Here is a 15,313-nt window from a genome sequence, read left to right as displayed (position 1 = left end):
ATGAATAATTAATTAGCCATAATTCCAAAACCCTTTGACCTATAGTCATGAAATTTCTTGGGTATGTCAAGGAAGAGTGGCTCTATGCATGTATCGAGTTTCAAAAATTTTCGTCACTCGATGGCCGAGATCTAAGGGGGGGGGCCCGAATCCCCCCCCCCCCCCCCCCCCCCCCCCCCCCCCCCCCCCGGCTGAGAGATGGTCAAAATAACCCGGCCCCTTTAGGGTTAAGACCGCTTAGGGTCTGGGTGCTGATAATTACCCGAGCCGGAGGCGAGGGTAATTATCAGCACCCAGACTCTAAGCGGTCTTAAACAGAGTGATTAATACCGACCGAGCACATATTTATTCCCATTCATAAATACCTTTTCTGTCAAAAAAAAATATAATATTTCGGTCAAAAATCCTGATTTTGTTCAACAAGTTCACTTCATGCTTTTTGAAACATCCCCCTAGCTAAATAATGGAGTGTTCAGCTGGCGATTAAGATGTAAACAACCCTTTTATGGAGATTGATGCGCGCGTGGCACGTTCTGTGCGATGTCGCGCGGAACGCACCTGGGGCGTTGCGTTTTGAATTTAGAACTATACAATTCTGACTCGCTGGTAGTGTTGCGCATGCCTACGTGAGGACTGTGAATGTTCAACCAATAAAACGGTAAGAGGCACTGGATTTTTAGGAGTCCACATTTTATGTGACACTGGAAAATTGTTTAAGACAAGCTAGCCATGTCTTTATCATCCATTTAAGACCGGCCACGTGACGGGCTCTCGACCAATAGAAATGGCTAAACTGTCTGAGGTATTTACGAATGGCAATTTAATGTTGTGTTAGATATTGTTAAGATAAGATTCACGAGGCAGTTGCTTTGTACAATCGCATGCGCACTGGTTTTGCCATTGTAGGGGGCCTCCTGCGTGTACAGTGATCACATATCCGCATTCGTGTATCGAGGCATGACATGTTCTGTTAGCAGTGTGAGGGGTTGTACGTAGAAGTTTATATGCAAATCAACTGAGCCTCGTTAATAAACTCAAAGTCAATTTTGTATTACACTTTGGAATCTCATTGTTTTATATTTTTGTGCCTGTGAGGCAATTCATGAAAAACTATGCACAGAAAAGGGAAACTTCTAATTCAACGTGTTAGTTTTGCATTGAATGTGAGAATTTCTGTAAGCCTAAGTTTTGTCAAAAGTTCATGATTTATTTGTATTTTGTTTAGATTAAGAGTTTTTTGTGTGTGTTAAAATCACTATCTGTGTACTTAATGACGGTGTTTTCAGTCGTTTAAATTTTTGGCGGTTGCCTTAATATCAGATTTGCTCTAGGAAGAGGCCATTTAACTTGACCACCAGAAAATCATTTTTTTCCCCCTTCTTTTTGTTTGTAATGTGACATCAATTGTTTGGAGTGATGTTTTGGTCTTGTGCGGTTTATAAAAATAATAAATTTTCACTTTACTAAGCATTTACTGACAGGACAGTTGTAGGGCTGTGCATTTACGGGTATTACAGGAACCTAGTACCCGATTGAAAAAAAAACGGGTACCCGGGTACCTGTTAAAGAAACACAACGCCAAACATTCCAAAATTCAAATCTTGGAAGTTGCTGTTCAGATTGTTTAACAAGGTCTGCACGATAATACAACCGCATCAGCGCATCAATAAGCCATTTCGGCGTTACAAAAATGTACTACTGTGCATGCGCACATCCCATGACAACGATTAGGGTCGGGGGATAAACAGTTCGCCACACGCGTGCAAAATCATAGCGGGGTACCAACGAAATTAAAGAAAAGTTCTTATTTTGAAGTAGATGTAAAATGTTGATTGTTTTCAACGGCACCGTGGTTTACGTTGTTTCGTGTGCTCCAACTTTTGTGCGAACAAAAATTTCCATCTTCTGTTTTACTAGAACAAAATTGCAAAATGTGGATTCGATTACCACGTCCCCCATAGACTTGTGTGCATTTATCTACTTTGTTTATCTTCCGACACTAAATCGTTGAATCTGATGTGCGCACGTGCAGTAGTACATTTTTGTATCTCCGAAATGGCTTATACAGCAAGATACAAGTGTGTACAGTGAGCTTTATAGCTTTAAGGTGTAAAGTACAGCTTTCGTGGGTGTCTTAATTTGAAATATGTTTTGTTTTCCCATGCGGCCTGGTTTATATTTTGAATATTCCCCACTAATGACTTCACAACTTTTATTTTTCATTGTCTGAGAAGTAACCAAGTAATTTGTAAAGTTGGTTATTGGTACTCAATTCCATAATCTGGAACTGTTTCCTGACATTAACAGTCGGGAACTCGGGTACCCGGCTCCGATGCACAACTCTAGACAGTTGGTTTGTTACAAAATGGTTGAAATAAAATATAAAATCTCACCTGATATCTGCATCTTTAAAGTTGTGTACGAAACTAGTTGCCACAGTTTCTCTCTGTCAAGTTTTAAAATGCTGAATTTTTGCAAATTTCAAGAATTATTTTTGCCTGAACTTTGTTTTACTATTTTCAGACAGTTTGTCTCCGGCCAAGGAGATCTTTCATGTTTAAAAAATGTTCACATTAGTAACGGTTTGCCTGAAGAAGTTTAAGTGCCAAGTTTTATAATGCTCGTTTAAAATGTGTAAGTTTGAACTTGTTATATTTGAAGATTTATAAATCAAACTTGTTTAATGCAACTTCTCTTGTTCCATTAAAAAACACACACAATTAGTTTAGAATTTACAGAATTCTCAATTACTTGAAGGATATATTGTGTGGTTGCCCTTAATAAGACATTCAGATTGCATTTTGTTATTAGGAAAACTATTATGATTTATGCCATTTGTAAATCGTTGTAACCATAGTTCATGTGAAAATTGCTTCACATTCAACAGGGTGAGTCAAAAAAAAGGTGACCTAACGAGAAAAAAAATATTAAACAAAAATATATGGTTCGCTCCATTTAATCAATATAACAGGGATAAAGTACATATTATTGATTAGTAACTGTGAAAATGTCAAGTGATTTGCATACTTATGTTCGCAAGTTATGTCTAAGTTAATCAATATCACAAAAATCAGCTGTCCAATGATCATTTACCGTTCAAATACAATGAAACAAGGGCATTTTCCTGCCTTCATGAATGTTTACTTTTGTGGATTGCTTCTTATATCTTGTAATTTGGCCGAATAAATAGTGATAATGATAATAACGAAAATTTGCACAGGAAAACACAAAAATCACCTTTATTTCAGAAAAAAATCTCATATCCAAAACAAGATCTGACAGTAAACACTAAACACAATATTTCAGTCTCGTCAAAAAAAAAATATTAAAAAAAATTGCATTTGTATCTGAATGCCTGTGTGTGATCTCTGGTTCTCACTCAGCTCAATAGCTTCCAATGGCATTCCATGGACAGCTGTGAAAATGGAGTCTTTTATGCATTACTTCCCATAAGCATGGATCAATTCCATTAATTTCTTTTTTTCAGATGAGTGGAAGAACATGCACGTATAATATATGCTTTGGTGGCGTGTCAAATATAATTAATTTTTAAGGGAGAAAAAAATCATTAATCCAGGTTACTTTCTTTTTGACTCGCCCTGTATTTTAAGCATTTAGTTGTTTTGACTTCCATATATCAAGTGGTAAAGCACATATGAAATATGTCAAAATGAAACTTTGTTCTACTTGAATATTAGAATGTTTTCCAAACCTCATTTTTGAATATTTGTACGAATTACTCTACCTCTGAAATGAAAAGAAAAAAGGTATGAATTATTCTTGAAAAGGTTTAAATTTTCCATTTCCACTTACCTCTAAACCTTTACAACACTCAAGAAATGACTACACATCAACAGTCAAATAACTTGAAACCACAGAAACAGTAAAGGGTATACAATTGTTATTGTCATTGAAATGATGTTCAATTTTTGCCATTTTTTACCCATAAAAAGTTACTTTCATTGTTGCTATTGGTTAGACTTTCAAATGAGGCTTGAAGAATCAGGACTAATTATGTTGGTTTTCTACCTAGTTTATCGATATTTTTGTATTACTTAATATACAACTTTATTTGGTATGTTCGACATTTTATAATAAAGCATTTTACACGAAGTTGAGTTTACATGAAGTGTGTGTTGTTGTTTTTTCCGGAAACAATGTCACAATGCTTGTCTCGGTTCTTTGGTATACCTAACTCCTCTAGGCATTTTTGCTAGGATGCAACCTCAATCCTGCAAAATCCTCAAACTGCCTCCGTGTAAAAATTGCATACAGCCCCAATCCTGCAAAATCCTCGGTTATTTCTTTCATGTGGTCCTTGGAGGGGTGACCTCTGCCTCAATCCTGCAAAATCCTCCAGTAATCACTGTCAATATGTTGAGGCAGAGCCAGTGACATAGTGGGGCAGTGCCGAGGATTTCAAGCCTATATTTATGCACAGCTGAGCATAAACAACCGGTTCGGCCCAAGACCTTGACACAGTGCATCCTCCAATATCAACCCCACATTTTGCCATATTGCCTTAATCGTGCAAAATCCTCCATTTTTGCAAAGAGGATTTGGGAGGATTTGGGAAGGTTTTGGTTAAATGTATACCGTCCGTGATCTTCAAGAATTATTCGATTTCTTTTTTTCCCCAAACCAATTTTCAATTTGTAGGTTAATTTTAACAAACGCAAATTATTTTTTTGCATTAGGCGTCTGCAGCCCTCTGAAAAAAAGGCTTTTAATTCGGGCTGCTTCTGCTGTTTTAATTCACAAAAGATATGTCTGAATTTCTTGTCAGGCCGACATGTCTCATTTAAGCCAGTGCCAGGCATGATGTAGAGCACCGTTGAAATGGTATAGCGCCCTCTATAACATTAGGTAGGCTTTTCCCCGTTTTCAAAGCTTGTGGGTGCCGTCCCAACTTGGGCGGAATATAATAGTCGAAAGTGTATTCCTATGGCTATCATGACGTCGGCAAATTATACCCTTGCTGTCAAACTGATAAAAAAAACTACGGTAAACAGAAGGGAAGTTGTGGGTCGACATCTGTAAATTTGGAAATAGTACCACCGTGGTACCAGGAAGTAATTCGACAAATTATTTCCGACATCGTAATTGATTATGTCGTCCTTGAGCTAACCCTCGCTACCCTCGCCAACCTTGGGGTGTCAAAAAACCAGACCCAGGTCGAGACCGCAAACTATTATAGTTAGGGGAGGGAACTTAACATGAATATAATTGTTAAAGAATATTTTGAAGGATAAGTAGTTGGCAACAAAACCTGACTGTCAAGATAAATTCGGGGAGGTGTCTGAAATTTGCGAGGTTAATTGGGTACAGAAGTTGATAATGACGCTCAAGCTGCAAGTTTGTAGGGAGGGGTGCGGTGGGGTGGCCTCCCATAATATTACTCATTCACATAATCCAACCGTCTCATTAATAACGTTGCTTTTGCGATCAACTTGGGCAATGTTCACTCAAATATAAACTTATATTGTGACAAGATAAAATGGATCTTGAATTATTCGATCACATCAAAGCACAGCAAAGACTAATAAAAAGGCTTATTCCCGTTCATGTCGGAGTGTTATATGTAAACAGGTAATTAAAAAAAGAGACTACTATGTAATTAGAGCAACTTAATAGGCCGATTACAAAATTCTGGTATCTTCTGCTGGTGGTAGTTCGCGAACAGAAATCATAAGAATCGGATGGCTTCAAAATTCGTTCAAAACCATGGAGCTATAAAAAGGGATATGTGTACATGAATCACTTAATAGCAATTTTGGATGTTGTAGTTGAACGTTTTGATCAAGTTATAGTTTTACTATTGATTCACTCACGTACACCTACGTACTTGCTTTTGTGTTCAATAATAAACGTCACATTTTATCATATTAGTCGCCTGCATACTTGTCAAATTAATCACGCGTCGCTTGTGACACACGTTCACGCCCCCTCTCAAAACCAAATCCATTTTTCGTGGTCATGAACATGTATTTCACTTCGCGCCACACATTACTCCAAGTCGTTTCGTGTTGAATGTTCTCAGCGTTCCTAGCACACTCTACCGCACACAAAATTTGAATTCGATCATCCTATTATGCCTTTACTTTCCAGATAAGATAATGTTTGTATGCTTCCCCAGAAGACTCAGCACAATGCAGCTCTGATATGCTCTAGTGGTTACGAAGAACAAGTGGAATGCTGTTTTGTCACAGGTAGGGACATTCCATTTGCAACACAGGGTAGTTTTCCGAAGATCATAAAAAAGTGGCGCGTAATTTTAGAAACAAAATATCATGTATCAATTTATTTAAATAAAAAGAAGTATTCCGTAATATTGCCACAATTAAAAAAAAAAATTACAGGTTTTCCAGAATATTTGCACATTTTATGTTATCGCAATTGGCGCTGACGCCCCTCTGTAAAGAAAACGAACGGTCTTTTGAGCTATTATATTTGCATAAGCTAACGGTAGATGGCGAATTTACCTTTAATTTACATACAAGTATCATGGCGTCTGTGCGGGAATGATCATGCGTACCCCACGAAACGGTAAGTTTTTATTACAAATTGTACGATCTTGGTGATTTACAAAAACTGTGATCTCCTCAGTAGAATCCTCTGTTTATGTGCATGCATGAGATCGTAATGATGTTTTTTTATTTGCAAATTTGGAACCGTTTTTTGAGAGATTTGTTGAACAGGGGTGCAAATTTTTTTTGGAAAGGGTGCATGCGTTTTGCTACGTGCGGGTTAGTGTCAGTGTGTGTCATTCGATCGGCATTCTTGGCATGACAATGTTGGGGATCGCACGATCAAGTGGGCTCAGCGCTCAAAAGCAGGCGGTACCCGTTCCATGAACGTGTTACGCTATATCAGAATTACATTATAATTGCTGTAAATATTGGTGTAAATATTGCTGAAGTTACAATGTAGTGTGTCAATTGGACATGTTTGGAAGGAAGCTGCTGGAAGAACGGGAAAGAATTCCATTTACGTACGCCACTTGACACCCTGTGTACAAACCCTATGAGACTGGTCTGAAAAATTCTAAGTGTTTTCCAAGTAAATGCTTCAATATTTTCCCCGCTAAATTTCACTTTTTAGGACATGTTATCCCTCTCTGATGGTTGATGAGTCATTGCAGGGAAAGGAAAGAATGTTGTAACCTGACGCTACCTCAGCGGTTGTGTACTGAGTCTATGGAGAGTCAAGAAAACTTTTTCTAACAAAATTGGAAATGTTTCTCAGTCTCAAATTCATGTCTTATCATTTTAGCAATTACTGACCTTCGTTGAGATGATATATGAAGAAAAAAGCAGCGTCAGGAAACATTCTTTCCCAGGCAAAAAAACAAGTGGCGTACGTATATGGAATTCCTTCCGATGAAGGTACTGTCATGACTGTTGAACATCTTGAGTGGGAGATTTCGACATAAAAATTATTGAAAAAGTATTTACACAAATTTCCGTTTCACTCAGTAGTCCAGTGTTTGACAAGTTAGGCTATTGATGGACATAGGCCTAACATGCATTTAAATAAGCATTTTTTACTGTCTTGCTACATGCAGTAATAAGTACAGGTTCTAGAGTCTACTGGTATACTGCTAGTTGTATCTAAATCAAAGAACAGCATTTCATGCCATTTTAATCATTATTATATATAATAAATGTGTGCATGGGTGCCTTCTAAGTTATGTGATTTTTGGTTGTGACAGTGTATGATCAAGAATAAAGATCAAGATGAGATTGAGTGCAAGTTAAAGGGAATATACAACATTTGCAAACATCGAAAAACAAAACTACCAAATTTTTACGAAATACCTTAGTAGGATGTTGGTAAATAAAAGTCTAAAGATTCCTGTAAAATTATGGCACCTGGTGTGAAGTCATTTTCAAGAAAAGTGATATTTTGAATAAATTTCCAATGGTGGTCGGCCGACCACCGTTGGAAAAACCTAACTATTTTTCAACTACTGCTCCAAATTTACCATCTTTTTTTTCAGTCTAAGTTTTGTTTGCTATTGGTACATGTTCATGAACGGGTGCAGGCCAGCTAGACTGGTTCCCTTACCTTACGGTTATCCAGCATCGATAAATTGATCAATCTCATCTTTAGTGGAGTCAGGGAACCAGACTACTTGAACATTTTAGTTTTGCTTGGTTTTTCCAGCATTTTCAAACACAAAACCTAAAACATGACAGTGTAACAATATTTGATCTATTATACTAACCACACGAATAGTTCATTTCTGAAAATTACAGCAAAAGCCAATGATGTACATGTACATTCCCTTTAATATCAGGTTAAACACTTGGGCATGTCAGGGCACTTTTTCCCCATGAAATTGACATTTCAAATGATGAACACAAACATGTTTATTTTAAAAAAAAATTGGGGTGAAAAAGTTTCCAAATATGCATAGTTTTCATTCAAATTTCATCCTGAAGTTGAATTGAAAAAAAAATGTAATTTTACAAGAGTGGGAAGAGAAACAATATTATTACTTAGTGCAAAAAAACCTGCAAGATTTACAAAGACTTCTCTGAGATTTTTGCTTGAAAATTAAATGTAATAGTTGTATTCCCATAGAATAACTCTAACAGTCACGAATCCTCCAATTTTCATATGATTTTGTGACTTATTTTCGTTCCTTGAGTCAGCAAGAATTCATTTTCTTCTCACAAATGGTATCCATAAACTCTAAATAAAGTACATCATGTACATTTATACCAGTAGGGGCCTATGTAAATCAGATGGACACACAATAGATATTCTGTGCTCAGAAGCAATATTTCATCCCACTAGGCAAACAGCCCAATTACTACATGTACTATATTGTGGTTCAATGAATTGGCATGCAACTAATCTGTGTGATTGTGAGCCGTTATGATTTTTATTTCGCTCTAAAGTTTGCGGGAGGCCTAACAAATTGATTCGTGCCCGTTTGGTCCTCCACGACCAGCTCCTTCGGTTCCATGGATATTACTTCAGGGTCATTGCATAATACCCTGTGCATTGTTTGATGTTATTTTTTGTGTTTACCGGTAATCCCACTTGAGAATGGGCAGGCTCCTACTAGTGTGTGGTGTTCAAGCGCAGTGCTTTTCTCTTTCATGAGAACACTTATTTATCGGGGGTCAATTCAAAATCTTTGGTATTTCTCTGCAGTGTACAGGAAAAGTATTTTTGTGGAGTATTCAAACTATGTACATGTTTTCACATGGGGTGAACGTGTACGTGTATTGTTGATGTACCCTAACGTGGCGCGGCCCCTAACGAGGCACACTATGATTTTTCGTCTGTAGCACCTAGTTAGAGCAAAAGTTTTAACTGAAATTTCACAGAAAGTGAAATTTCATCAAGTTCTAAACACTCCCGTTCATAAATCGCGAGTTTATCCGCCCGTTACAAAGTTAGAAGAAAACATTATTTTGGCGTGATTTTCCGATTTTATTTTGAAGTGCAAAGTGAACCCTTTGAAAATGCCCCCCAAAATAAGAAAAAAATTCTTGACAAACTTCTCGTTGGGTATGTAAGTAGAGATAGTAATGGTTTATCAGAATTTATCAACTTTACAGAAATTCTCACATGTATGTTAATTTGGAATTTTCCGAGATTTATTTAACTTAAGTGCGCCACGTTAGGGAACACTCAGCCAATTTTTGCTCAATTTCCGGACGTCATCGTTTTTGAATATCGGATTAAATTTCATGACACTGAAATTGTTCACAGTGGTTAAATAGCAAGCATTAATAACGTAAAAGTACCAGTATTTCACTGCATGAATTTGAGGTTTGTCAACAAAGAGGTTTGGCAACAATACACGAGAAAAGTCAGGTAAACGTAGAAGTGCGCCACGTTAGGGAACACAACTATACATGTAGACATACTACTGGTACATTAATTTACAACCAAAAACTTCAAAAAGTCACCACATATTGTAGAATAACAACCGGATTATTTTTGGCAGAAAAACAACATTTTTGAAAAAGGCCAAAAATATGTAAACTGAGATATCAAGTCAACAGTGGTCAAAGTCAAACGCAACAAATATTTACTCTAGAGGGTCATTTGTACCATATTTGTACGATACTTCTCATTTTGCAATCACCTGCAATCCGATGAGTTGAGAAAGAAATTGGAAGTCATATCTTTGCCATAGCTTTTGGTTGGTTCTAAAGGCCCTATGTTTTGATTTCACAAGAAAACTCAGAACAGAAAAGTACAAAATGTATACAGTCAGCCGGTTAATGTGTGACTGTCACTGAATTAGAGACAGCATTATTGATTTGCTGGAAATAATCAATGAACAGGTTTTTTTTTTATTCTAATGAAGTACATTGTAGGCCACCCTACTTGACACAAGTGTGCCTCACAATATGCATGGCTGAAGGTCATGTGGGGACGTAGTCCAGATGCAGTAGGAAAATTCAGACCACAAGAAGAGTTCTACATGACTATATGGTTGTGAAACATAATGCTTTTTGTTGTATTTTATCAACAACAACAAAAATGGAATAATAAAAAAGGAAGTTTGTTGTCGGAAAAGTTTGAAAGAGTTTTGTGAAAGATGAACACAGAATGTCTTCAAGATAAAATACACTGGACATCTAGTTATTATACTTAATTTAAAACTTGTAAAACTTGGTTGCCTATATTCTAACTTATATGTACCGGTATGAGACAGTGTGACTATAATTTACAAAATCATGTTAATGAATACATGTTGGTTAAACTAAAGGTTCACAACAGATGCGTAATACATACATTATTTGGGTTTTGACATGTTTTGTGTTTTCTGTCAATGCCACATACTGTGAAATGTCATGAAAGAGAACTGTCACATCTTAATTCTCACGGTGGGGGATGATACGTGGCTCCCAGGAATCTGATTGGGTGGCAACTTTGGGTCAATTTGCACAGCCAGTCCGGGCATTCTTAGGCCAACATGGGACTGCATGTTGGCGGCCAGTGGGGTCAAATCTTGACAGTTTTTGGCCGCTTCCAGCGTAGACTGGACTGATAGGGTTGCGATCTGATAACAAACAGTCTTCAGATCATCACTTTTTTTTTCCTTTTATCCCTAACGTCCTAGCCATTACTTTGTGATAAAGAACTGAGTTCTAGTACAGAACACTACGAAAATTATGTATGCAGGCACCATGTACCAAAACATATTCTGTGTTTTGTGCCCACTTACATATATGTACATGTATGCTGAAGTACTGCATACTACAGTTTACTACAAATAGTATTTTGTAGCTTTAGGTGAGGTTAGGGTTAATTAAAATACAAGAAGTTGCCCTCCTACTTCCCGAAGTTGAAATTTACAAACATGTACCGGTACATTTAGATAATGCATTAAATTCAACAACACAACATTTAAAACAAACACAGTTGATGGATGTATGTATGCATACAAAACGCAGTCATGGAACATATTGTAAAACCCAAAGTTTGTTTTATGTATCAGACTTTTTAACAATATACAGCATTTGCAAACATCAATAACCAAAACTATCAAATTATTATGAAATACCTCACTTGACTGTAAGTGAATAACAGTCTCAAGCATCCTGTGAAATTATGTCATCTGGTGTGCTGTCATTTTCAAGACAAGCTGAATTTTTGTATCGATTTCCAACGATGATCCGCAGACCATCGTTGGAAAAAAAGTTTATCAAATGCTGCACTCAATTTACCAAATTTAGTTAGTCCGCATTTTGTTTGCAATCGGTTACACATCCGTGAACGGGTGCAACTGGTTCCCTGTCCTGACAATTCCCCGACGTCTATAAATGGCTCCGTTTCATCTGGTCGGGGAACCAGACTACCGGTATAAGAGCAGCATTTTTTCCTTGGTTTTTCCAGCATCTATGAACACAAAACAGGTCAGTGTAACATTATTTGCTATTATACTAACCCCCAAATCCATCCATTTATGAAAATTACAGCAAAAGCAAATGTTGTACATTGTATTTTGTAGCTTTAAAGGGGCACAAGGTCCTGAAAGCCTCGAAAAAGTAATGTTTTGGATTGTTTACTTTAGCCTATTTCAAACATCTGGTTGAAAGGAAACCAACCTAATGTCTTACCATTCCCGAGAAAAGACGAAAAAACCCCGCTTGTTTACATCGGACACGACGGAGCACGAATATGTTTTTCGTGTCATTCTCAGTGTACGATATATACACTTTGTGTGTCTCGGGAACAGCGGTGACCAATCACCAATGCAAAAATAGTGGTTTCTTCAACGTCCGCAAAAGACGAACATTTCATGAATGAAGTCATTAATCACAACTAGCATCCAAACAGCTCGAATTTATGGGGTCACAAAAGTGGACCCCGAAATTCGTTCTCGCACGCATAATATTACATGAATTACCCCAAAACGCCCAGTTTTGAAAGGATAGTTTGTGTGGATATTGATGTAGCCCAATTGGGCTGTTCCAGGACCTAGTGTCCCTTTAACTCCATGTGTAACCTGTATGTAGAATTTACTTACATGTAGTGAAGAGCCCTGAGTACATTTTTTTTTCTTCATCAATAACCCTGTGACCTTTAGAAATTTTGAAAAATTAAGAAGAAATAGACTCCAGTCAGTCAGCAGATGAGACGCTGAAGTGGTGCTCAGTGATTGTGCTGCGGGAAGCAAAAACCTGTTCAACTCCCGCTGAGTTGGGGGACATTGTACTCTAGTCAGTCCCTAATGTAAGTTTGATTCTTTACAGCGGCCAAGGATTTTTGTGTACAGTGCATACATGTACATGTGTATTGCAGATTTACATAGTATTTTTGGACATTTAATGTTACCAAAAGCATATTTTTTGACAAAAATATTTTTCAGGAAGCTACATGCATGTGTTCAAGTACATATCTCTGCAATTAATTACGAACTTGGCGATTCATTTGCATGGACAAGCCTACTGTATGAAGTGTAGGCCTACATACAAGTAGTATACTGTAAATGTATGTAATGTACGTGTACATTTACATCAGAATCAATTACAATATATTTTTGTTGAAATTAATACAAATTTGTTTCCATTGAACAATATCAAAACTTATGAACAATATCAAAACTTATTAAATGTCCATTGTATCGTACCAAGGTTTACATGTGTGTACAAGTAAGCAATGTTTAGCCACCAAATGTCAAAGTTATTTTTACCATTTAGTGGTGAGCATTGTTGCAAATTGGGGAGTGGTTACCACCAAAAATGTGGAGATTTTGAACAAGGACATACACTGTTAATACAAATTTCAGTCAACAGACAAAAGCAGGCAAGTGGTAGGAACAGCTGGCTTATCGATCACCTTCAGTCAAAGCATACTGGTAGCTGTATCAAATTACATAAACAGTCACAGCCAGTCAATCCTGCTTTATGTAGGCTGGGAGCTTTTCACTGTTGAAAACAGTCACAAGATTGATTTGACTGAAAGGACAACTTGGCACAGAATGTGCGTTTGCATAGGAGGGATTGTACATGTACACAACAACCAACATGACCAGAAAATCAGAAACCCTATTTGTCTTGGTGCCAACCCAGAATATGTATACAGTTACATGTCATACAAAAATCATGCTCAAACAAGGCAATACTTGCAGATTAATTAATTTACATTGTAAAAAGAAAACGTTTCTACTGTCAAGTTCAAACACCTCTTGTTTACATGCATTTACACACGTACAACATCATTCAATGCTGTAAAAGTAAGTTCCTGTGCCTGAACCATGTTGATCCTTTTCCCACCCTAAGTAAAAAAATAAGCTATTCATTGTGACATGTATGGTGAGGCCGTGACAATGAAATTCTATTCAAGGTCTAATAGCCATCCGTAAAAAATATTCCTGAATGCATTGTGACAACAACAAAAACACAGTGCCACTGGGGGCTCTGTGGGAGTATGTACATGTACCAGTGGAGTAGATCTGCAGTAACGATTGAACACCGACAATTCATTGCCTAATGCCTATTCACTGCCTAATACCTATTCCGTTCATTGGCACGTTGTCGAACATTCGAGCAGTGTTTGGCGCGCTCATTGTCAAAACTCGAAAACAGCACCCCCGTTACTGTTGGCACCGATCCAAGTGGCTGCTTGCTTTTTCTTTTTTCTTTTGAATAATTTATGCTTTCGCTTTTGCGACCAATTCTAAAGTTATTGTGCAATGTTATGTTTTGCTTGCAGCACTGGCAATGTAAATTTTTCTTGTAGGCGTTGCTTTTCCCCTGCGATAATATCGCAAAAAGGAATTAGACGAAATATCGCAGTATTGTGATGTAAAGGAACAAATGCTAGGAAAAGTAAGAATTTGGCCTTTCTGGGTTTTTGCTCAAATTAACCCTTTGATGGGTAACGACGTACCAGAATACTCAAAGAATTTTGGCAGGGCTGTATTTGCCATTCATGACCTTAGTTGTTGTTTGATAGTCCCCATCGATTTCACAGCATGAACAGGTTGACTGTTCCTGGTGCTATTGTGAGAATTCAAAGTTTAAACTTTGGGTTGCCTGACCACGGTGACATGATTCAATTGGCGGCGAGCATTATCCTACAGTAGGGGATTTAAACCCCCAATTTTAGGCTTATCACAAGGAATAAAGTGGAAGAGTGTCCAAATGAACTCCGGCAGTCTATGGATTCTCAGCCAACAAGTGGCCTCTGTGGTCTGGACTGGCTTTGTTGGGCGAGAAGCATTCCAGACTTCCCCTTGTGATCACAAACTGTGCTGTGTAGGCCTATACGCACTTCTACTGTAGGCTTTTCAGACTGTCGTCCACATTTAGCCAAAACATGATGTAACATTGAAGAAGGGACAACAAGGCATACTGCTTGCACAAGTTTACACTGGTTTGCAGCTGGGTGGCCATAAGGGCATTACCCACCATTCAAAATCGCTGTGTTGAACCCTGGTCCAACACTGAGATTTCAGGAACCCATTTCAAACTAGCAAGACGCTAACACGGCCTCGACACGGATTCGGTGCTCTACCCGGGTAAAATCAAACCCTGGTCGGTACCAGAGTTGAGAGGCTCTGACCTACATGTATGCTCTGACCTAGTAGAAAATCCAAAATCTACAGACGACCCATCCTGGTAAGGTGTGAACAGTGCGCAGTCCCGGTTGCACTTACTGTGGACCTGTGACTATTCCTTCCTCCATGTCTCAACGTGGGTAGGCAAGACAGTAGTGTGAAGAAGCCTAAACTATTCAGAATTTTTTACTGGTGTAGAGCCTCTCAACCCAGACCATGCAGGGCTGAAATTTGTGTTTGAGAACTGGACCTGTGTAGAAGCCTTGTTAAATACTT

At 37.8% G+C, this 15,313-nt stretch overlaps 1 protein-coding gene across 2 annotated transcripts in view; it reads left to right on the top strand.

Annotated features, from left to right (window-relative positions):
- Nucleotides 1–6,445: 6,445 nt before the first annotated feature.
- The window catches only part of LOC119720218 (tight junction protein ZO-2-like), a 66,723-nt gene continuing 57,855 nt past the window's right edge, over nt 6,446–15,313 (top strand). For both annotated transcript variants that reach the window (XM_038189821.1, XM_038189820.1), the window contains exon 1: nt 6,446–6,546. The gene's annotated coding sequence lies outside the window, so the exon portion shown is untranslated. The remainder of the gene's footprint in view (nt 6,547–15,313) is intronic.

Source organism: Patiria miniata, unplaced genomic scaffold (genome assembly GCF_015706575.1).
Source record: "Patiria miniata isolate m_02_andy unplaced genomic scaffold, ASM1570657v1 HiC_scaffold_9, whole genome shotgun sequence".
Lineage (NCBI taxonomy): Eukaryota > Metazoa > Echinodermata > Asteroidea > Valvatida > Asterinidae > Patiria > Patiria miniata.
This window is presented reverse-complemented; position numbering and strand designations above follow the sequence as displayed.